General features: G+C 37.9%; 1 pseudogene; it reads right to left on the bottom strand.

The window, feature by feature from the left end:
- The window catches only part of LOC102812305, a 46321-nt pseudogene extending 24849 nt beyond the window's left edge, over positions 1–21472 (bottom strand).
- Positions 21473–23493: the final 2021 nt, after the last annotated feature.

Below are 23493 nucleotides of genomic sequence, written 5' to 3'. Positions count from 1 at the left end.
AGTGGTGTCTTATGTTGTTCAAAATAGGTCTTGCAAAATTCTATCATGCAATCTCCAGCATAGTTTCTATTGCCAAGACCACATTTTCCAACTACTGATCTTTTCTCTTTGTTTCTAACCTTTGCAATTCAAACACTAGTAATTATCAACACATCTTGATTGCATGTTTTATCAATTTCAGACTGAAGAAATTTGTATAATTCTTCAATTTCATCATCACTTGCTTTGAGGTTGGTGCATAAATTTGAATAACAGTGGTATTATCTGGTCTCGCTTGTAGGCAGATGGATATTATACTATCACAGACATCATTGTATTTAATGACTGATTGTGATACGTACTTTTTTAATGATGAATGCCATGCTCTTCAATTTGTCATTCCTGGCATAGTGAACCATGTGATCATCAGATTGAAAGTGGTCGATATCAGTCCATTTCAGCTCACTGGTGCCTAGGATATCGGTTTATACTTTCCATTTCACTTTTGACAGTTTCCAATTTTCCTATATTCATACTTCATACATTCCATGTTCTCATTACTAATGGATTTTTACAGATGTTTCACTTCATTTTGAGTTTTGCACCATCAGCAAATGAAGATCCCAAGGGCTTTACTCCATACATTTCATCATGGTCAATTCTACTTTGAGGAGTCTACTCTTCTCCAGTTGCATTGTGAGTGTGTTTCAATCTGAGGGGCTCGTCTTTCAGCACTATATTGACAGTATACTGGTGTTCTTCATCGTGTTTCAATATTCAATAATCTGGTGCTGACAGTGTTTCACTGCTCTTCATAAGGTTTTCAGTAACTAAAAATTTGGGAGTAATCCATCTCTCCTTCTTCCTAGTCTGTATTCATCTGGAAGCTCAGCTGAAACCTGTTCACTATGGGTGACCCTACTGATATTTAAAACCCCATGGTATAGCTTCCAGAATCACAGCAACTCCCAAGCCTCCACAGTATGACAAATTGGCAGATGAGTGGTGGGGAACAAGGGATATCATTTGTTGGTGTCAAGTAGATTCTGACTGAAAGCAGAGAATACCAGAAAGATGTTTTATTGGCTGTACTAATGCTTTCAACTGTATGGATCATAGCAAATTATGGATAACATTGTGAAGAAGAAGAATGGATATTCTGGAACACTTAGTTGTATTTGTAATGAACCTGTATGCAGACCAACAGGCAGTGATTCAGGCACACACCTTTCCTGATTTTAAAACATTTAGTATCCCCTAGACCAACATGGCACTTAACAACAACAACAGACCAACAGAACTAGCAATACTAAGTGTTTTAAAATCAGGAAAGGTGTGTGCCTGGATTGTATCCTTACACCATACATATTCAATTTGTATGCTGAGCAAATAATCAGAAAAACTGGATTTATGAAGTATTATGGATTATATGGTTAAGAATATGGCATCAGGATTGAAGGAAGATTCATTAACAACCTTCAATACGCAATTGACATAACCTTGCTTACTAAAAGTTAAGAGAACTTGAAACACTAAAGAAGATCAAAGACTATTGGCTTCAGTATGGATTGTACCTCAATATAAAGAAAATGAAAATCCTCACAAATGGACTAATAAATAACATCATAATAAATGGAGAAAAGATTGAAGTTTTTAAAGACCTCATTTTGCTTAGGTCTGCAATCAATGTATATGGAAGCAGCAGTCAAGAAATCATGTGAAGTATTGCATTATGTAAATCTCCTGCAAAAAACCTCTTTAAATTGCTCAAGAGCAAGGATGTCACTTTAAAGACTAAGGTGACCTGATCTAAACCATGATATTTTCAGTCACCTTGTGTACATATTAAATTTGGACTATAAATAAAGAAGCTGGTAGAAAAATTGATGCATTTGAATTACGGTGTTGTCAAAGAATATTGAAAACATCATGGATTGCCTAAGAACAGACAAATCTGTTTTGGAAGTAGTCAGAATACTCCTTAGAAGTTGTTGTTGGTGGTGGTTACATGTTGTGGAATCAGTTGCAACTCATAGCGACCCTGTACAGGGTTTTTGAGGCTGTAAATGTTTATGGGATCATAAAGCCTCATCTTTTCTCCAGCTTCTAGCTGGTAGTTTTGAACTGCTGACCTTGTGGTTCGCAGCCTGAATCATAACCACTACACTACCAGAGCTCCTTAGAAGCTAGTATGGCAAAATTTCATCTCTTGTACTTTGGACATGTTGTCAGGAGGGACCAGTCCCTGAAGAAGGACATAATGCTTGCTAAAGTGGAGGGTCAGCAAAAAAAGAGGAAGGCCCTCAACATGACAGATTAAAACAGTGGCCATAACCATGACCTGAAATGTAAGAACAATTGTGAAGATCGCACCAAACCAGGCAGTATTTTTGTTCTATTTGCATAGGGTCTCTATGGATAAGAAACAACTCGATAGCACCTAATAGCAATAACAACAATGTCAAGTTTTAATGATGGCTTAGAATGTTGCAAGAACATTGAAGCTCATGGGCCTTAATATCAGGTAGAATTTAACCCAGACAGTTAAATCCCAATATAATCACCCCTACTTCTTGTGTGATGCTGTAGGATCAGCATTGGACTTTGAATCACACAATTAGCAGTTCAAAAACACCAGCTGCTCCTTGGAAACCCTATACAGGGTCTCCATGAGTTATCAATGACTTGACAGCACTTAACAACAATAATAACTTATTTTTTCTTAAATTATATCACAATTCTGTTTTACCACACATCTTTCCCTTTATATAGCTCCCACTTTTAGTTAAATAATTCTTCTTGAGACAGAAATACAATTATTTGATCCTATACAATAGGGTTGTTGAAGATCCTATTTAAATTATTCTGTTGGTACTTTGATAACCAGTAGCTTAAGATATTCTAGGAATCTGGGATTCAAAGGCCCATTTGCTCTCTCTTGTCTAGTCTTAGACCAATTCACTTCAGCAAATACTTACTGATCAACTATTAAGTATAGACATGCCTCATTTTATTGTGACTTGTTTTATTGTGCTATACAGATACAGCATTGTTTTACAAAATGAAGGTTTGTGGCAATCCTGCATCAAATGAACTTATTTGTCATTTTTCTAATAGCCTTGATCACTTAATGTTTCTGTGTCACAATTTGGTAATTCTCACAATATTGAAAACCTTTTCATAATGCTATTGCACACTTAATAGAATACAGTGTAATGTAATCATAACTTTTATATACATTGAGAAAAACAAAACAAAACAAAAACCCCATGTGACTCACTTATTGAGATGTTTACTTTAGTGTAGTGGTTTAGAACTGAACCTGCAGTATTTCCAAGGTATGCTTTTATTTGGCAATATGTAAGGTACTGGATATATGACAGGTGAGAAAGATAGAGCTGGGTCAAACTCACTCTGATTAGAAGGGTACAAGAGGGTGAGCAGGACATGTTCTCACTTTACTAAATCTGCAAGGAGAGATAAAGAAAACCTGACTAAGAATCAATGTCCATATAGCCTTAGGAACGTCAGGTTCTTCCAGTAAAAGTCACTCTTTTCCAAGATCTTAGAGGCATTGTTTTATAGCCCCTGAATTAACAACCTTCAAGCGTTTTGGTAGTTTTTTCTGTTTTTCTGGAAAAGTAGGCCAAAGCATATGGCACTGTCTATTGTCTTCAAGAACAGGCCTATGAAATACAGCATTTAAATAATTCCTTCAGATATGGTGATGATGGAGTTTTGATACTCTCATTTCTGATGAGAGATATTAGTGCTGATTAGTACAGTAGATATTATTCCTATAGTAGCCATTTCAGTGTATAGAAATAGGTAGGATTTAGGTAGTAGTTTTAAGGTAATGAAATGAGGAATGAATACTGTTAAAACTTTTATGATTACTATCGTAGCTTTACTGAGACTCAGAACTCTAAATGTGCTCTGGGAAAAAGAGCCAATTAAGTAGTAGAGAGAGAAAATGAAATTATGTTTTATTCTGTAGAACCAAATAGATGTTTGCAGCTTTTATTCTTCAAATAATTCATTTTAAATTAAGTCTTTTAAAATTCCTGTCTCTAAGCATGTCTATGTTCAAATAACTATATCTACTCCTGGTGTGGTGCTGTGGGTTAATGTGCTGGACTGCTAAGTCAGTTTGAATCACAAGGTTTTTGATGTTTCAGACTCACCAGTCACGCCTTGGATACCCTATGAAGGGTCACTATGGGCTCGAACCTATGAGACAGCACTTAACAACAACAACAACTCCTCACTTATCACTTATCAATTACCTCATTATCTGATATTTTGCATTTACAATAGTAAAAATCTATCCTGGCTATTTTTGCACATTAATGACACATGATTGACAGTAACAAATGAAGAGGGCTAGGCTGTGATGGTTAAGCTTATCTGTCAGTTTGGCCAGGTCATGGGTCTCAGTAGCTAGGCAGTTATGTAATGATGTAATTTGGCAGTAGTGTAATGATGTAGTCATCTTCCATTTTGAGATCAGTTGTGTTCATCCTCCATTTTTACATAACATTGGTTTTCAGAGAATAACCTAGTCTTCGGATCTTAACTATGTCAAAAGTGAGGAGTGGGTATATTTTTAAAGATTCAATAGATGACGCCTTCAGAACATCCTTTGAGTATTGTTTGTAATGTACAATTTCCTATAGAATCTCTAACTCTAACCAGACTCTCTCTTGCTTTGGTTATACTCTGTTTTCTTTGCAGGAGAACAATCTATCTTCAATTCTTCACATATTTCAAGACTGTTTGGAAGTTGTTTTCTATCCCTCTTTCTGTTACTAAATAATCCTAATTCATCTTCTCTTTCTAGAAAGATTACTTTTTCTATCGTCACAATTCCTTTAGATGCTCTGGACTCTCTTAAATTACAGGGACTACCAGTGAAGAAAAGTCATCTAAAAGGAGATAGGCACAGTAGTGTATATTAAAAGGATGACGTCCTGAGTGCTGAATATTTGGTGTGGCACTGTAGGATAAGTACTGGACTGCTAACTTCAGTGTCAGTAGTTCAAACCTACCAGCTGCTCTTGGGAGGTGCTGTGAGTCATAGGGCTGCTATAACCCAGCAACACACAACAACAACTGTAACAAATATATAACAATACCACCAGAGTTTTAGAATAAAATCACTACCAGTTTGTTATTTACTGTGCTCCAGCCTTTTTGAAGGGGTCCTAGTGGTACTGTAAGCTAAGCACTGTACTGCTAACCACAAGATTAGCAGTTCAAACCCATAAATCACACTGCGGGATTAAAATGATGTTTACTGCTTCTGCATAGATTTACAGCTTTGAAAACCCTATACAGGATCACTGTGAATTGGAATTTACCAGATGGGAGTGTTGTGTGTGTGTGTATTCAGGAGTGTCCTCTAGCTATTGCCTTTGCTCTGAAGCAAGAGAATCAAAGCCATAAATACTGGAAGAAACTTGAGAACTGATATAGTTTCTGGAAAGTATGTGCTAAAGACAATGAATTTCCCTTAGGGCTACTTAATAGTGATTGGAAACAGGAAATCAGGTATCCTGACAGGTAAATTATTTGAATATGTAAATATACAAAACAAATTAAACCAAACCAGTTGCCATCTAATCAATTCAGACTCATGTCAACCCCATGCATATCATAGTAGAATTTCCCAGCATAAGGTTTTCAGTAATGGAAATAGTTTGTATATGTGTGTGTGTTGTTGTTTTTTAAGTATTCAATAGAGCAATTTTTTAAAAATAAGTTTTTATTGTGAACTGAGTGATAGTTTACATGCAAGAACATCAGTTTTGCACTTGTTTTATTGCAACAATTACAATCTACTCCATGCATCATCATTCAACAGTATTTGATTCTGTTGCCTCTGTTTTATGGTTTGATTTTTTTTTTTTTTTTGGCGGGGGATGTACACAAAAACACTCATAAATACATAATAATTTAAACAACCAAAGGTTACATCTTGCAAGTCTGCCTCCTGGCTGCCAGTTCTCAGCTGTCCTCTTTCCATGAGTCTAGAACCCTCAGCTGTTCTATTCTTCATGTCATCATCTCTGCCTCCATCTCTGGTGTCATTGCTTTTCTGGATAGGGTCCCACATTTCACTCATTCTCTTCTCCCTAATGGTCCTAGGGACCTCTGTTCCTGGACTGCAATATTAACTACTCCCTCCGGTTTTTTTTAAACAAAAAATTCTACTTTAACAGTTATGACAGTCATAATTAGTCATGGTAACAATTACTCACTATTGAATCATAAGAATCTTATCCCCATCTCCTTTCACCAGACCCATCTAGCCAAGATGAAAACTATACACTGGGGATTCAACCTTCTTCCACACACTCTGAAACTAAACTCCCTCTTGAAAACTTATAAGCCAGTCACTGTATGCCTTTATAGCATCCCATTTTATGTAGCTAATGTCTAAGCTACCTATCAACCCTGTATACAGAAGGGATATGATTGATCCTTGAAATGAAAACTCCTTCCTTCTCAGTTGCTATTTTGAGCTACTACATCCATAAGTATAGGTCAAGCTCATCATATTGTAGCAATTTACACTCGTTTCCTTTTTCAAAAATTGTTATTTTATCTTCCTCTAGTTGAAATCTGATCATCAAGCCATCGAGGTTGGTCGAATGGGTACTGTCTACAAATTTGGGCATTCTTGTGCTTCTCCCCTCAGTTCATATCAGCTGGGAGCTTACTCTCAGCTCTAGCCCATTGTGGCTATGTCCTTGTCCATGGGCTCAGAAGTCCCCAGGTCACTATTTACTTCTGTCACATTTAGCCCATGCAAACCTTCCTAAGTGTTCTCCTATCTACCTTGTTCTCCCACCCCCCTCCCACTTCTTGTGTATTGCTCTCCCCAACACCCAAATGACACATTGGACCAACCAGCCCTTTCTCTTTCTTTCATCTTTAGGTTGATGGGAATCTATGGAACATGGTTGAACTCCGCCCATAACTACAATGCTGACTTTCCCTCTCATCCACCCACCAGCTGACCAATGTGGTCACCAGAAATCTTAAACTCTCTTCAGATTTTTTTAAATCCTTTTTCTGCTTGCTCTTCTATTTTAGCAGTATTGAGAGATTTGTCTTCCAGCTCACTGGTTGTGACTTCCATCTCTCCTATTCTGCTCCTTTCCTCTTTCAGTGTTTTGTCCATTTCTGATATTTTATTATTAATCATCTGGACCTCTTTTTTTAGGTTTTGAATTGTTTCCAATGCTGTATTAATCTTGTTTTATTGGTCTTGTAGTACTTTCCTGACTTCTTCCTTATTTTCTTCCACCCCTTTTCAGAGCATTTGAATTTGTTTCCATATCATTCTTCTGAATTCCTTCTCAGGTAAATCCAAAACCTGCTCTTTCTCCTCTGGGGAGCCTTTGTCTGTCTCCAGTTGATTTGTTTCAGTTACTCTTTCTGTTTTGGGACATGTTTTGAAATCTTTTGTGGTGTCTTATTTGTAATTTCCAGTAGTTATGTGGGTTTTTAATGCTTAAATGGAAGTTTGTTTTTGTGTTATTAAGCTTACTGGGTGTGTCTCCTGGTGGATATGATGAGGAGATAGGCTTCCCTCTTCACATGTAATGCTTAGCAGCTGTTATTGGCTCTTGTCTCAATGGTAGAATATTATGGGATATACTTGTAGCTTGTCTATATGGCCATGATTGTTATCTCTTCTTGGGTAATGTAGGGAGAAAAAGCTCCCATCTTCAGGAAAATTGTATGATCAAAAGGACCAAAATCAGGAGCAATATAAAAGCAGTGACTAAAACCACCACTTTGAAACAAAAATTAAACTGTGGCTGACTGTCCAGTCGCCTTTCTACACAGGCAGTGTGTGTGTACCGTAGAAGCCTCCAGCTGTGGGTGAGGGTGTCTGCTCGATCAGGACCCTCCTCTAGTCACCACTGTAGAGGTGCACTGATCAATACTGAGAAGTTAATGGGAGAAAAATTGTCTACTGTTTTTGTCTTGGAAGGTCAGTTATGTATCTGCGTGTGCACAACATAATCTTGAGATAGTTGCATCCTTTCATGTTGGGATTTTACAGATTGTTCATATGGTTTCTCAGTCAGGACTGATGGGCTGCTTTTTCTTGCTAGATAGGCCAGAGTAAAATGTCTTGCACAAGTTAATTTTAGGGCTTCAACCCCGAGGCTGATGTCATAAGCAGCCGCCAAGCTCTTTCTTACTATGCTGTGGGAAAACTCTGGGCTCAGTGCTGGATTTTTTTTAGGGGGTGTGCACCCACCTGCCTGAAGGTGTCTGGGCTGGGCAAAGAAGGCACAATAGGGAAGAGGAGGAAAAAATGTGTAGAATCCCCCACCTCTCCTTTTGCAAATGTCACTGAACCGCTTTTAGTGCTGGTTCCCTGTGCAGGTATGGCTGTAGCCCCACCCTCTGTATTCTGCCCTGGTGAGGTGGTTGCAGAGGAGTCCCTTCTCCAGTGATTCCTAAATCACAGTAGTTTCCTTTATATCATGATTTTTCCACTTGCACATGCGAGAAACTGACGCCCTGCACCTTATCTTAGATCTAGAGCTCTGGTGTTATTCCATGAGCAGAGCTTATCTGGGTTTTCAATCCCTCCCCAACAGAGCCTTTTCTACCTGGCCGTTTCTGCCAGTGCCCAAACCAGAACTTCTCCCATATGTTGATTTTTAAATCACCCTCTATGCCAAGGATTATTGCTCCAATTGAGTCTTTATACTGCATTTGAGCATCCTAACTAAGTAGGCCTTTTCTTGCTGTATAAATGGGGTAGTCTAGATACCTATAGGACACTGCTTTTTGGTGTCTAAATAATTAGACCACCTGGGAGGTTAACAGAAAATACACTTAAGTTGTTGAGGAAAAGACACCCTTATGATCCTTTTTATCAAGTTATCTATTCCCCCTCCCCCAGGAGAAATAATAGATCATCTATTTCTAGGCTTTATGGATTTCACTTTTAATTTTTTACTAAGCTCTAATTCTTATATCCCCACTACCAGTATATGCACTAGATATCACTGTTTGCCAACCTGAAATCTATGCTCTTTTTTAGCAGAGCCAATCTTGTTTGAAGTATCCATGTATGTAGCTAAAAATGTCATCAGTTCCCTGGGTTCCCCTATAATAATGGGTACTCATAGAACACTGCTCTAAAGTGGAAGTGGAAGTCACTATGTGGCATTTCTGAGACATTTATAATTTTCTTGATAAAAGGAGATAGACTCAGTTAACAGTTGCCTTTTTCCCTTCACTACTTATTCCTATCTGGACTGAGGAATGGATGGCCACAAAGGGAAGTCTCCAACTTACAATCATGTTGATTGAGGTCACATGTTAAAGAAAGTAAATCAGAAATTAGATGAAACCACATATCTTAATCACTTCCTTGAGCAAATATACTTGTGTGGACAGCACAATTCTGAATTTCTTAGTACATGGGGGTGTTGTGGTTAAGTTCTGGCAAGTTGATTCTTATGCACAGTGACCACACTATGTTTGCAGGGAGCTGCTGGTGTCTTTGAACTACTGACCTTGAAGTTAGCATTCCAGTGTTTATTCTATAGTGCTATACCAGGATTCCTAGTATATGGTTGTTGTTGTTGTTGTTGTTATTGTTGAGTGCCATCAAGTTGGCTCCTACTCATAGAGACGCTGTGTAGGGTTTCTGAGGCATGGTTCAAGACAACTTTGTGGTCCAGTGTTTATCCTACATTTTCACACCAGTTTTCCTACTATGTTGTTGTTGTTATGTGCTGTTGAGTCAGTTCTGACTCATAGCTAACCTATATAGGGTTTCCAAGGAGTAGCTGGTGAGCTTGAACTGCTGACCTTGCAGTCTAGTGCATTAACCTGCAGCACTACACAGGACTCCTATAATATGGCATAACAACAAATCTTGATTTCATCAAGTCATTGTAGATGAGTTTCTATTATCTTTTGCTGATGTCTGCTAACTGATAGAATACATGTACTTTTTCTTTGGATAGATCATTTGATGTTTTGGAAAAAGAGCATGCTTGGACTTTGGGGTCCTATAGATCTAGATTCAAATTCCAGAAATACTAATGAATTGCTCTTAAAATTGTAATATGAAAATAAACAATATGTATTAACAGGTTACAAATTAATGTATTCATTATTTTCTGAGATCATCTTACTGAGATATCATTAGTCTCATCAATAAAAAATATTTGATAATTCTGTTTTACATAAGGCTCCATGGTTGGGACACAGTTAGGATAAGTTCCTAGGATTCTACCTCATTACACAATGTAAAACACAAAAGCTAAACCATGAGTAAATGAGCCATTGCTTTCTCATACATAAAGGCATAAAAAAGAGAGTAGAGATCTTACAAACTCTTTTCATTGAAGTAGAGCTGGCTGATTTGTATTCTGTCCTTAATCACTCTTTTCTTGAAACTGATGTCAGAAAAATGTCCATGGTGAAAGTGGATCACTCAAAAAAGAAACAAAATAATCGTTTTTTAGAAGAGGGTGAAATTTCTTTCAATTTAAAAGACAAGAAGACAGGAAGAGACACAGAAAATTTGGATTCCAGCACACCTGGGTTCCAAATTCAACTCTATCTCTTGCTAGTTGTGTGACCTTGACCAACTTCTATGTCCCCAAGCTCTATTATATTCAATGGGACTGTATTGCATATTAAAAGATCACATATACATATTTAGCAAAAGATAAGATTTAATACATAGAGCTATTATTACTTTAAGTAAATATAGCAGAAATGATGGAGACTTGGTGACACAGTGATTAAGTACTCAGTGGCTAAAGTTGATAGTTTTAACCCATCGGCTGCTCCATGAGAGAAAGATGTGACAGTCTGCTTCTTAGAGATTACAGGCTTAGAAATCCTATGGGGCAGTTCTCTGTTCTATAGTGTGGCTGTGAGTCAGTATTGACTTGACAGCAGTGAGTTTGGTTTTAGGCTTGCTATAGCAGGAGCAATAGATATTTACATTATTATGTACTGCAGGTCATAAAATGTTCTATTACAATGGATTGTAGAGTCACTTTATTGCACTGAGTAAATCTAACAATCCTAAATCCAAGTTTACTGTTGAGGCTGCATCAGCTTTGGGTGCTATTTTTGTTGTTAAATGTCTGAGTCAGTTCCAACTCATAGTTGCTCTACATAAGGTTTCCAAGGAGCAGCTGGTGACTCTGAACCACTGGCCTTATGATTGACAATCCAATGCTTATCCTATAGCTCCACAATAAAAATCTACACAATCAGCTTGTTGTTAGGTGCCTTCATGTTGGTGCTGACTCATAGTGACCCAATGCAAAACAGAATGAAACACTCCTCCAATCTCACAATTGTTGTTATGCTTGTGATTAGTAATAAGCTATGTGGCAGCACCTCCCAGAACTAAGTCAAATGGAAGAGTAGAGAACAAAACAAAACTATAGGAAAATACACAGAGATTCTGGGAGGCCAGTCTATGATCAAAACAATTACAATGTGAAAGAAGGTAAACATGTAGGAACAGAGATCCAGATGGTGAGAAGATCAGGTAGATTACAGGATAAAATAGACTGCACTATAATGGATCACCCCAATAAGATAACCCCAATGAAAATTAACACTTCACAACATACCAAGAAAATGAAAATCCAAGAAGAACATGGAAACATTAAAACTATGAGGAAACTCACAAGAAAGAACACACAAATCATGAACTTAGCACAGGAAAACATGCTGAACAAAGAAAGCAACAACACCACAAAAAAAACTAACATAATGACAGCAATTAATCCATACCTATCGATCATTGCACTGAATGTAAAAGGATTAAATGTACCAGTTAAAAGACAGAGGGTGGCAGAATGGATAAGAAAACAAGATCCTTTAATATGCTGTCTGTAAGAGACACATCTCACTCACAGAGACAAAAACAGATTAAAAGTCAAAGGATGGAAAAAAAAAAAAAACACACACAAGCTGATTGCAATAAAAAAACGAACAGGAGTGGCAGTACTAATCTCTGATAAAATAAACTTTAAGGTAAAAAACAGCATAATAGATAAAGATGGACATTATCTCATGATTAAAGGGACAATTGAACAAGATGATATAACCATAATAAATATCTATGCTCCCAATGAAAGAGCTCCAAAATATATAAAGCAAACTCTAATAGATTTGAAGAAAGAAATTGACAAAACTACAATAATCGTGGGTGATTTTAATACACTAGTTTCAAAAATAGATAGGCCAACCAGAAAGAAACTTGACAAAGACACAGAGGAAGTAAACAACACAATCAGCCAACTGGACCTCATAGATGTGTACAGAGCATTCAACCCAACAACAGCACAATACACATTCTTTTCCAGTGCACATGGATCATTCTCCAGAATAGGCCATGTGTTAGGCCACAAAACAAACCTCCATAAATTTACAAATATCAAAATACTACAAAGCATCTTGTCAGACCACAATACTATCAAATTAGAAATCAACAATAGGAAGACCAAGGAAATAAAGTCAAATACATGGAAACTGACCAACACCCTGCTGAAAAGTGTCTGGGTAGTAGAAGAAATTAAACGTGAACTCACAAAGTTCCTATAAACAAACAAGAACAAAAACACAACACACCAATATCTTTGGGACACAGCAAAAGCAGTGCTGAGAGGACAATTTATTATAATAAAGGCACACATCCAAAAAGGAGAAAGAACCAAAATTAAGACATTAACACATCTTCTGCAACAATTAGAAACAGACCAATAGGCTGTAGAGGGAACCTACAGCCAACAAAAGAAAATAAATAATAAAAATTAGACCAGAAATAAATGAGATAGAAAACAGAAAAAAATATAGAACGAATCAACAGGACAAGAAGCTGGTTCTTTGAAAGGATTAACAAAATTGACAGACCATTGGCAAACCTAACAAAAGAAAAGAGGGAGAGGACACAAATAGCAGGAATTAGAAACCACATGGGCGATGTCACAATGGAACAAAAGGAAATCAAATTGATAATAACAGAATACTATGAAAAGTTGTTCTCCAACAAATTTGAAAACTCTGAAAAGATGGATACATTTTTAGAAAAACATGACCTTCCTAAACTTACACAGAGTGAAGTAGAAAACCTGAACAAAAAAAAGAAATTGACCAGGTCATCAAAAAACTCCCACTCAAAAGAAATGCAGGCCTAGATAGCTTCATTGGTGAATTCTACCAAACATTCAGGGAAGAGCTGTCACCTTTTTCTACTCAAATTATTCCAGAATGTAGAAGAGGATGGAAAACTTCCTAATACATTTTATGAAGCAAGCATAACCCTATTTCAAAACCAGGGTAGGACATTACTAAGAAAGAAAATTATAGACCAATTTCCCTCATGAACAGAGATGCAAAAATTCTCAACAAAATCCCAGCCAACAGAATCCAGCAGCAGATCAAATCAAGTGGGATTCATATCAGGGATGCAAGGATGCCTAAACATTAGAAAAATGATCAATGTAATCCTCCATATAAATAAGAAAAAGGAAAAGAACCACTTGATCATATCAATTGATGCAGAAAAGGCATTTGAACAAAATCCAACATCCATTCCTGATAAAAGCACTTAACAAAGTAGGAATTGAAGAGAAATTCCTCAACATAATTAAAAACATATATACAAAACCAACAGCCTACATTACTCTCAATGGAGAGAAACTGAAAGCCACAGGAATCAGACAAGGATGCCCTTTGTCACCACTCCTATTCAATATTGTGCTGGAAGTCTTAGCAAGAGCTATATGGTAAGACAGGGAAATTAAAGGCATCCAAATTAGCAAAGAGGAAACAAAACTCTCTCTATTTGAAGATGATGTGATCCTATACATAGAAACCTTCAAAGACTCAGAAAAAAAACTACTAAGCCTCATTGGAAGATTCAGCAAAGTCACAGGATATAAGATCAACATACAAAAATTACTTAGATTCCTCTATACCAAAAACGACATTGCTGAAAAGGACATTAGGAAAACAATACCATTTATAAGAGCTGCCCAAAGGATAAAATATCTAGGAATAAACGTAACCAGAGAAACAAAGGACTTATACAAAGAAGACTATAAAACACTACCTCAAGAAACTAAAAGAGACCTACAAAAATGGAAGAATGTACAATTCTCTTGGGTAGGAAGATTTAACATTGTGAAAATGTAAATAATGCCCAAAGCAATTTATACATATAATGCAATCCCAATCAGATTTCAACACCATTCTTTAAAGAGATGGAAAAAACAATTACAAACTTTATATGGAAAGGAAAGAGACCCAGAATAAGCAAAGCACTGCTTAAGAAGAATAAGGTTGGAAATCTCTCACTCCGCTATTTCAAAATTTATTACATGGCCACAGTGGACAAAACTGCTTGGTCCTGGTACAATGAAAGATACATTAATTAATAGAACAGAATCAGGAATCCAGAAATTAACCTATCTACATACAGCCAACTGATTTTTGACAAAGGACTTAAATACATTGCAAGAGGAGGTGATAGTCTCTTTAACAGATGGTGCTGTCATAACTGGAAAGCGATATACAAAAGATTAAAACAAGACCTTCACCTCATGTCTTATATAAAAACCAACTCAGCATAGATTAAAGACCTAAATGTGAATCCCAAACTTATGAATGTCATCAATGAAAAAATAGGAACAAATGCTAGGGCTCCAATTCAGGAAATACACAGACTACCAAACATTTTGAAAATGACACAATCAAAAATAGACAAATTGATGAATGGGACATACTAAAAATTAATAACTTATGTGCATCAAAAGACTTCACTAGAAGAATAAAAAGGGAACCCACAGAATGAGAAAAAAATCTTTTGCAATGACGCATCAGACACAGGACTCATTTCTAAAATATATTGGAAACTACAGCACCTCTACAAGAAAAAGACAAATAACCCAATTAAAAAATGGGCACAGGAAATGAACAGACACTTCACCAAGGAGGAGATCTGGGCAGCCAACAAACATAAGAAATGTTCATGATCACTAGCCATTGTTGTTTTTAAGTGGTGTTGAGTCATTTCCGACCCATAGCAACCCTGTATTGGATTTCTAAGGAGCTGCTGGTAAGCTTGAACCACCAACCTTGTGGCTCAAACAACTTTGCAGTCCAGCACATTAGCCCACAGTGGTACACCAGAACTCCGACTAGCCATTAGATGCAAATCAAAACAACAATGAGATATTATCTCACACCAGCAATAACAGCAAAGATCAAAAAATAGACAACAATTAATGCTGGCAAAGATGTGGAGATAGGACGCTCCTGCATTGCTGGTGGGATTGCAAAATGGTCCATCCTCTCTGGAAAACAATATGGCGCTTCCTCAGAAGGTTGGAATTAGAAATACCTTATGATCCACCAATTCCTCTACTTGGTACTTATCCACAAGAAATACAAGCCATAACACGAGTAGATATATGCACACCAGTGTTCACAGCAGCACTATTTACAATAGTAAAAAGGTAGAGACATTCTAAGTGTCCAGAAAGGGAAGAATGGATAAACACACTGTGGTACATACACACAATGGAATATTATGCTACCTTGAAGAATAACAAGGAAGCTGTGAGCTATCGCACAACATGGATGAACCTTGAGGACATTATGTTGAGTGAAATTAGTTAGTTAAAAAAGGAGAAATACTGCATAAGAAACACTACTGTAAAAGACAAAGAAAAAGAAACCATACTAAAGGGGAGGGGGGGATTATTTACTGGTTACTGGAATGTGGGGTGGGGGGTGGAGTGATGGGAGGGAAGGAAACATAGACCACAGGGTAGGGAATAGACACGGGATAGTTTGGGTGCTAGGGAGTAGGGCAATACAAAAGAAGGGGGAGGGGAATGGAAGAACAAGGCAGATGAGAAAACAATTAGGTAGGCTTGCATGGGCTAAGTGGGAAAGTGGTAAATAATGATATATGCACAGCCTTGGAACAAAAGGACTTGGGGATACAGGGATTGAGACATAGTTGGAATGTGCAAAAGAGGGGAAATAATGTTAAGATGCTTGGCTGTCTTTTGAATCTTGGTTTCCCTTGCATACCATTATAAAATAAACACTTAAGGGGGAGAGAAAGGAATAGCCAGAAATATCACCATAGAAAGCTTGTAAGTCCGTCTTCTGCCTATAACTGATTAGAATACTTAAAATGAGGCTACAATGTGCCCAGTGAAGGAGGCTTCCTGTGGAGCCTCTGCATTACATAAGACCTTAGGTGGAATACTGAACGCCATCTAGAATCTTCTGAGGTGGGAAATTTCCACTGGAAAGGACAAGCAGACCAGCCTGGAGTGGCTAGAAGAACAGAAGATACTTCTTAAAAGAAAGACCGACAGAAAAATTCAAAAACAATAATTGCAGTCTGACTGACTACTACAATAACAAGCAAGTTGCTCGCCCAGGAGACATCAAGGCAAGTGGTTGGGTACCCTCAGGGCAAACCCCCTTCCAAGACTGAGACTCAATGGAATATATGAGCAGACACATGCTCTGACTGGTGACCACGTTGGTCACCAATAAGGGGAAGTGAGGGTAAAGCAGCACTGAAGCTGTGAGCTAAGTCCAACCATGTTCAATACACTCCTGTGTATCTGGGTGGAGACCTGGTTTGCTATCAGTATGGCAAGACCCAGGGACTCATGGGCCCAGAGTCAGTGACATAGGTTCTGAGGACTAGAGTGAAGAGTGAAGTGTCCAGCTGGTAAGAAGAGAGTGCATATGCATAAGAAACCCACACTTACAGGCAATACCCACTTGACCTGGCTTCAATGGCTGGATGTTCATAGCTCAACTACAAGAAGAAAGAAGAGGAAAATGACAGTAATCTGATACAATTTGATGAACTTGACCTGCACCTATGGATGCAGTAGCTCAAAAGAAGGAACAAATCTTTACAGTGAGGATCATTCCCACCCCCTCAATACACAGGGTAGACAGGGATGGGCAACTTGGACATTGGCTACCCAAAATGGTGTGTGGGTATGACTACAAAGGCAAGAAGTGACTGGTTCACAAGCTTTCAAGAGGCAGCCTAGCTCCAAAGGTGTGGACAAAGGCAGAATCTCCACTGAGTAGTATCTAATCTGTCTGGGTGGGACTGATGAAAGGAGATGTGGATAGCACTCATGTAGTACAATAGTGAATAATTACTATCAGGACTGACTTTGAGGGTTGGAAATGTAAAGGTAGACATTTTTTTAGCAAAAGGAACTAAGTGGTTGACTTTGTAGTCCAGGAGCGGAGGGCTCTGGGACCATCAAGGGAGAAGAGCGGAGTGTGGGACGCTACCCAGAGAAACAGTGATGCTAGAGATGGAGGCATAGAGGATGATGTGGAAAGATGGAGCAGCTGGGAACTCTAGACCCAGAAAGGGAGAGGAGCTGTGTGCTGACAACCAGGGGGCAGGCTTGTGGGGTGTACCCTTTGGTTGGGTGATGATGCACGGATGGGATTGTAACCAAGGCAATGTAATGATAATGTGATAGGATGAATGTAAAGCTAATGTTCTCCCATGTAAACTATCACATAATTTACTTTAAAACATTTTTTTAAAGGCCAGTACTAGTCTATTTCAGCTCACTAATGCCTAAGATTTCAACGTTTATGCATTCCATTTCATTTTTGACAATTTCCAATTTTCTTAGATTCATACTTCATACATTCCATGTTCCAATTATTAATGGATGTTTATAGCTGTTTCTCTTCATTTTGAGTTGTGCCGCATCAGCAAATGAAAGTCTCAAGTGTTTGACTTCTGAAAGCCTTACTCCATTCCTGTCATCACCACTGTCAACTTTACTTTGAGGAGGCAGCTCTTCCCCAGTCGCATTTTGAGTGCCTTACAACCTGAGGGGCTTGTTTGCCAGCACAATATCTGAGAGTGTTTCTCTGCTATTCATAAGGTTTTCAGTGACTAAATATTAGGAAGTAGTTTGTCTTTCCTTCTTCCTAGTCTATATTTGTGGAAGCTCATCTGAAACCTGTCCACCGTGGGTGACCTGCTGGTATTTAAAATACCTGTAGCATAGCTTCCAGAATCACAGCAATTCACAAGCAACCACAGTAAGACAAACTAACAGATAAGTGGTTGACACACATATACAGTGTGTGTTTATAAACATATTGTCATTGAGTTGGCTATCACTCATACCCACACTGAAAAGGATTCCTAAAGAGCAACTGCTGAGTTTGAACTGTTGATTTTGAGATTAGAAATCCAGTACTTAGGCTACATTTCATGCCCACTCATTGTTTTCCTTAGAGGTTTGTAATCTCCTGAATTGCAATAGAAAGTATTTCAATTTCACAGAAAATATTGTTTTTTAATTTGTTATTTTTCTTACCACTCACAGCAGTTCATTTAGTCTTTGATAAAATAGAGTGTTCCTGACAGCACCACTTTTTGTCCTTCTATCTGTAATGGAAATATGAACTGAGTGTTCTTAGAAAGAGAAGGGCAGGCTGGAGGCCTCCATGCTATTTGAGCCAGGTCTTTAGGATTAAATGACATTTGCTACTCAGATAATGTAAAAAGAGGTAATTTTGTCAGCATGAGCAGAATGATAGAAGATTGCATGTTCAGGGAATGGTGAGGCATCCCTTGTGACTGGGGTAGAAAAGGGACACAGGGACGTAGGAAGACACAGGAAAGATGAGAGTTGAAAGATACAAGCATAGACAGATTATACTGTTAGCACTACTAGCAATAACACCTCAGAGTAAAGAAAACAACAATCCTCACAACTGGACCAGTAAATAATATCATGATAAATGGAAAAAAGATTGAAGTTGTCAAAGGTTCATTTTGCTTAGATGCACAATCAGCAATGGTGGAAGCAGCAGTCAAGATATCAAATGACAGATTGCATTGGGGAAATCTGCTGCACAAGACCTCTTTAACATATTTACAAGCAAAGATTTCAGTTTGTGGAGTTAAGTGTGCCTGACCGAACTTATAGTATTTTCAACCACCTCATGTGAATTTGAAAATTAGACAATGAATAAGGCAGACCATAGTAAAATTGATGTATTTGAATATAAATATTGAAGAAGAATATTAAAAGTACCATGGAATGTCAGAAGAACAAATGTGTGCTGGAAGAAGTACAGCTAGTATGCTCTTACTTATACCTTGGACATATTATCAGGAGGGACTAGTCCCCAGAGGATGTTGTGCTTAGTAAATAGAGGTGCAACAAAATAAAAGAAGACCCACAACAATATGGGTCAACACAGTGGCAGCAACAGTGGGCTCAAATGTAACAATTGTGAGGATGGTGCAGGACGTGCAGTGTTTCGCTCTGTTGTGCATTAGGTCACTATAAGTTGGCTCTAACTTGTCAACACCTAACAACAACAACTAATAATAATAATAATAAAAATAATAAATACATCAAATACAACTACTAGTATTTATCTAGGAGTCCTGGTATGACACTGTAGCATAAGTTCTAGAATGATAGCAATAAGATCAGTGATACAGACTCACCAGCCACTCTTTGGAAACGCTATACAGGGTTACTATGAGTTGAACCAACTCTGTAGCACTAAACAACAACAACATTGATTTAGCACTTACTTCAGGTTTTGGCAAATATCATTTCAGATTTTTGGAGTCCTGGTGAGGTACTGTGCAGTAAGCATTGTACTGCTAACCAAGCGGTTGGAGGGTCAAACTACCAACCGCTTATTGGAGATCATATACAGGAACTAGATAATTCAGAACTGGCTCGACAGCACTTAACAATAACATCGCTCTGTTATTGTTAGGAACTGCTGCTGCTTAGCCAGCCCCAAGCAAAGCAAATTAAAATGCAGCCTGGTGTTGCACCATCTCCATGATCAGTTGTGGATCAGACCTTTGAGATCCATAAAATTTTCACTGAGTAACTTTAAACAGATCAACGAACTTTTCTTCCTAGTCCGTCTTCATTTGGAAGCTTTGCTGAAACCTATTGAACATTATAACAATACACATCTCTACTGACAGATGGTGGTGGCTGCACATGAAGGGCATATGCCAAGAATCTAACCTGAATCTCTTGTATGGAAGGCAAGAAGCATTTGCTCCACTGTGTGTCAAGTAAGCATTGATAGTGGTAGTTGTTTGCTATCGAGTTGGTTCTAACTAATAGTTACTCTGTATATTGTTTCTGAGGTTGTAAAATTTTAGGGGAGCAGAAAGCAGATTCTTCTACCCCCACCTTTAGGGGAGTGACCGGTAGACTCAAACCACTGACCTTGCAGTTAGCAGTTTAACGCATAACTTACTATGCTACCAGGACTTCTCATACTTAACACTGTTGATGGTATTATTAGTGCCATCGAGTTGGTACAGACTCACAGCAACCCTATGCACAACAGAACGAAGCCCTGTCTGGTCCTGTGCTAACCTCACAATCATTGATATGCATTGCATATCATTTAATGTTTAAAAAAAAAAAAATCTGTGAAGACATTATTAGCATGTCAATTTTATGAATGAGGAAACTAAGCAACAGAAAAGTTAGCAGAATTTCTCAAGGTCATACAGTGATGAAATCATGAATCAACTCAGCATTATCAGATTCCAAGGCCTAGCTCCTTAACTGCTTAACATATTGTTTTGCAATATGCTATGGAGATCCTTTTGTTCTGTAACAAAAATTTTGTTGATAAGCTCATAGCCACTGAGGAGTCAATGAAGAGCTTCAAGCAGAGTAATGTCACAACATAGAGCACAGTCTGATAAATAGAGAGATTGAAGTTGAGGACTGGCATATGCCCCAGAAGGAAATAAGAAGGGTATAAATTGAGACAGGGGCAAAGAGTAGGGATTGATAAGGAAGAAGTTCTGAGGTTGAGTATATATACTATTCTACTATTTGGAGGCTAATAGGGTGAAATATATGGAGATGAATTCTAGATTGATAGTTGGAAGACTGGTTGGAGAATACGGTCATTTAACAGAAAAGTCAGAATGAGAAGAAATAATGAAACCTATTTGGACATATTGAGTTGGAAATTCCTACAACTGTTAGCATTTGTGATACTTAAGGTTGTGTGTCGACTTAACAGGGCCAGGCTTCTCAGTGGTTTGGTAGTAGAGATGTAGTTATCCCTCATGATGAGATCTAATATAATGTAGTCAATTACATAATGAGTTCTGCTATGAGAATCCAGTCAATTGAAGGGAAGTCTCCTCAGGGGTGTGGACTGCTTCCAGTATATTGTACATAAGGCTTGATTGCTCTATACTGGATCTGGATCTTGCATCAGACTCATTCTCTGACTGCCGGTTCTTTGGACTTGAGTCAGTGGCCTTCTCTGTTACTGGCCAACCCTGGGAGGCACCAGCAGCTTACCTGCCAGACAAGCTTGCCTGCCTATTGTGTGACCAGCCAGTCTTGATTAATCTGCCTTGTTCTTGGGACTCCCCCATCTCTACAACTGTATGAGCCATTTCCATGATAAAAACTTATCTTTATATATGCATATATCAGTTTCACTGGTTTTACTTCTCTAGAGAACCCAGCCTAAAACAGCATTTGGAACTCTTTACTTAAACCCATCTTTCTGACTAGCACTCTCCAGAATCAAAAACAAGCTAGGATTATGTCAGAAGGTTTAAACCTGATGGCTAAATTGAGATGAATGAAATGTCCTTACACATGATAATTTTCCACATCTAAAATACATTATGGCTGAGAAGCACTGAAAAATTTAAGACTAATAACACAGAATGTGAAAAGAAATATGGCTCTTAACTCTCTCTGGTCTTGGGACTGGTACAAAAGATTGTATAGTTCCTCAGTCATGCCTTGTCTAACTTTGATAGCATAAAAGTTCCCTGGGACATATAAGGGCTTAATCAACAGCTATCTTAGAATTATCATAGTCACCTTTTAAAAGAAAGTTTCCAGAGTCTGGACTCAGTGACTGAAATTCTTGGGTGTCAGGATCAGAAATTTATATTCTTTTAAAACTCTATGGGTAATGAAAATCGTAATTAACATTTATAATGATGTTGTTATTAGTTGGCATTAGTTGGACTGTGACATATGATGACCCCATGTATAATAGAATGATAGAGAAATTGTTATGGTTAGGTGTCTAAGAGTTGGTTCTGACTCAAAGCAATGCTATGCAAAACAGAATGAAACATGGTCCTGCCCTTTGCCAACCTCACAATTGTTGCTACCCTTGAGACCATTGCTGTTGTCACTGTGCCAATCTCTTCCTCCTTTTTGCTGACCCTTCACTTGACCAATCATGATGTCTCCAGGGTCTGGTCCATCATGATAATACATCCGAAGTATAAGAGAACTTCGGCCATCAGAGCTTCTAGGTACATTCTGACTGTGCTTCTTCTAAGACAGATTTGTTTGTTCTTCCGGCAGCTTATGGAACTTTTAATATTCTTCTATAACACCATGATTCAAATGTATCAATACTTCTAGGATATTCCTTATTCATTGTTCAACTTTTGCAGCATGTGAGACAATTGAAAATGCCATTACTTGGTCCAGGCGTATCTTAGTCCTCAAACTGATATCTTTGCTCTTGAACACTTCAAAGAGGCCTTGTACAGCAGATTTACCTAATGAAATATTAGAAATCTATGCTGGGCTACTGCTCATAGAGATCCTATATAGGATTTCTGAGGCTTTAAATCTTTCTGGGAGTAGAAAGCCTCATCTTTCTCCAAGTAGAGTGACTGGTAGATTCAAAATCCATGGTAATATATATAATAACAGACATTTATTGAACATGTATGGTAGTCCTTTTCTAAATGCTATAAATAGATTAGCAGAGTTAATTTTTTCCTACAATTATTTCTAAGTGATGAGCTAGATAGTTCACTCATGCCCAGTTATTCTTTCTCCCATACAAGGCGTGGTAAATTGACCTTGTGAACATTGTTTGTTCATTTTTCTCACACTTATGTCTCACACTTATGTCTTTCCATAGCCATCAAAACAATTCTGACTCATAGTGACCTATTTAGGGTTCCTGAGACTATAAATCTTTATAGGATCAGACAGCTTCATATTTCTCTGTGGATTGGCTAGTGTGTTTGAACATCTGACCTTTTGGTTAGCAGTGCAATGCTTAATCCACATTGCCACAAAAGTTCCACTGGCAATTGTAGTTGTTGTTGTTAAGTGCTATTGAGTCCAACTCATAGCTACCCTGTGTAGGGTCTCAGAGGAGTGGTTGCTGAGTTTGAACTGCTGACTTTGCAATTCAAATTGACTTTGCAGTGCAGTGCTTGCCCTACAGCACCACACCAGCCATAAGAATTCTGATAAAAAGAAATCACAAAGCTCACGGAAGATTTATAATTCTAAGTGCTACTGCCTTATTTCCATCCTTACCAACATATCAGCGAGAATTATTCATTTATTCCTTTTATGTACTGGACACCATACTGAGTACTTAGGATACAAAAGTCAAGTTATA

The sequence above is a fragment of the Chrysochloris asiatica genome, unplaced genomic scaffold (assembly GCF_000296735.1).
Source record: "Chrysochloris asiatica unplaced genomic scaffold, ChrAsi1.0 scaffold00108, whole genome shotgun sequence".
Classification (NCBI taxonomy): Eukaryota; Metazoa; Chordata; class Mammalia; order Afrosoricida; family Chrysochloridae; genus Chrysochloris; species Chrysochloris asiatica.
Note: the sequence above shows the minus strand (reverse complement) of the source record. Positions and strands in the feature narration are given on the sequence as shown.